The sequence below is a fragment of the Cupressus sempervirens genome, chromosome 8 (assembly GCF_028749045.1).
Source record: "Cupressus sempervirens isolate cs-2001-9-10 chromosome 8, ASM2874904v1, whole genome shotgun sequence".
NCBI lineage: Eukaryota > Viridiplantae > Streptophyta > Pinopsida > Cupressales > Cupressaceae > Cupressus > Cupressus sempervirens.
Window position 1 is genome coordinate 750,862,755 of NC_143125.1, and position 1,808 is coordinate 750,864,562.

Sequence of the window (1,808 nt, forward strand, 5' to 3'; positions counted from 1 at the left end):
CTCAATTGGCATCATCCCTCGAATCCATTAAGACCCAGATAGCCTCAGTTACTGGTCAGTTAGATGTTTGGCAGGTTAAGAGGGAAGAACAAAAAAGATTTTATGCAAATAAATTGTCATATGAAGATGTTAAAAAAAAAGAAATACCAAAAGGTTCAATATGTGCATTATTTAGAAAACCCGGTGAGCAAAATACTGTTAGAGAGGGTACTAAATGGTTCCCCATCCATTGGTGTATACATGATGCTATGAGAAATCATTTTTGTGATAGATGGTGGATGGTTTTTGATGCCCCTCCTTGCAACAATCACGAGGTCCCAATGTATTTTTTGAAGAAATTGTATTGTGAGTTTGTCCTTGGGGAGATCCCCAATTATTTTGATCTATTAGACTCCCAGGGTAGAGGTGGGGGGTCATCATTCGAGAGGCCGGGAGCACGTCGTGACCCTAATGTAGTTAGGGCACCTGTGGTCAAGCCACAACGTGAGCATGTGACTATTCCTTCAGTTGTGAAGGAACATGTAGAGGCCAACACTCTAGGGACCATTAATGCTTTGACGCAGACCCTCATCCATTCCATGGGCCCATTAGTTGAGGGGGACCCTTTTGTGCGTCATGGTCACATGTGCACTTCATGCAGATCCCTATGCACATTTGGCACTCATGCTGGAGATGCTGCGGATGATGGGCTCGTCACTGATTAGTTCTTGAACGAAACATTTGGCATTGACACACAGGTAAATTACAATTATAATTTACTAATTTGATCACATTTCATATGTATAGTGAATGATTAATTAATTAGCATCTATTGACATTGTTCAAAATTCAGGGTCAGAGTGTTGCCGAGCCTAGCAGCGATGCTCCGGCCCCATTTTTTGTCCCCTCCACGAGTCCAGAGGTATGTATCGATTTAATCATTTAAATTAATACATATATTCATTAAGTTATCATATTAAGGATTGACAAAAAAAATTATGCACGTGCATCAGTTCTCCACAGGACCCTCAACCTTTAGTATGGACTCAGAGCATAGACATCGTACGAGCTTCGAACAGGTACAGTTGTTTCATGTTAATTTAATTCATTTTATTATATTTGTTTCATGTTTCATGTTACATGTAACGTGTATTGTATGACATGCAGCTCATGACGTCGGACACACCTCCTCATCTCCGACAGTCTGTTGATCATGGAGTGGCCACAGCTATGGCTAGCTCACAGCCATTGACTGAGGTATGAAAGAATTTTCTCCATTTTTAGTTGTTGTTTATAATAGTTAGTCTCAAAATTTCTAATGTTATTTATAAGTGATTATATTTATTGAATTGTTGTAGGGTCTCGTCACGCCTGATCGTCCACGAGCCTTCGAGGTGGATGTACAGAGTGACTATTTGATGGCGGTAAGAAAATAATTGATTTTGTGTGTACATATATTTGATTTCAACGTATAATACATACTGATTCATATCTACTTTGTTTGTATCAGCTCGAGTTGGAGAAGAGCCTCAACAAGAGGATGAGCGAGCGTGTCAGGAGGACCCTATCATCTCCACCATCTCCCTCGACATGACGACAGAAGACGTCGAGAGATTTGTTTCCTTCCCCTTGTGGGAAGGAAAAGATATAGTTGATCTAGACATATATATATATATATATATATATGTATATATATATATATATATGTATATATATGTATATATATATGTATATATATATATATATATATATATATACATATATATACATATATATATATATATATACATGTATATATATATATATATATGTATATATATGTATATATA

General features: G+C 37.3%; 1 long non-coding RNA gene across 1 annotated transcript; it reads left to right on the forward strand.

Annotated features, from left to right (window-relative positions):
• Positions 1 to 630: 630 nt before the first annotated feature.
• On the forward strand, positions 631 to 1,573 carry LOC149544595 (uncharacterized). Its single transcript, XR_016355119.1, has 6 exons — positions 631 to 737; positions 833 to 901; positions 993 to 1,058; positions 1,147 to 1,236; positions 1,338 to 1,403; positions 1,490 to 1,573. It is a non-coding gene; the product is annotated as an uncharacterized LOC149544595 (long non-coding RNA).
• Positions 1,574 to 1,808: the final 235 nt, after the last annotated feature.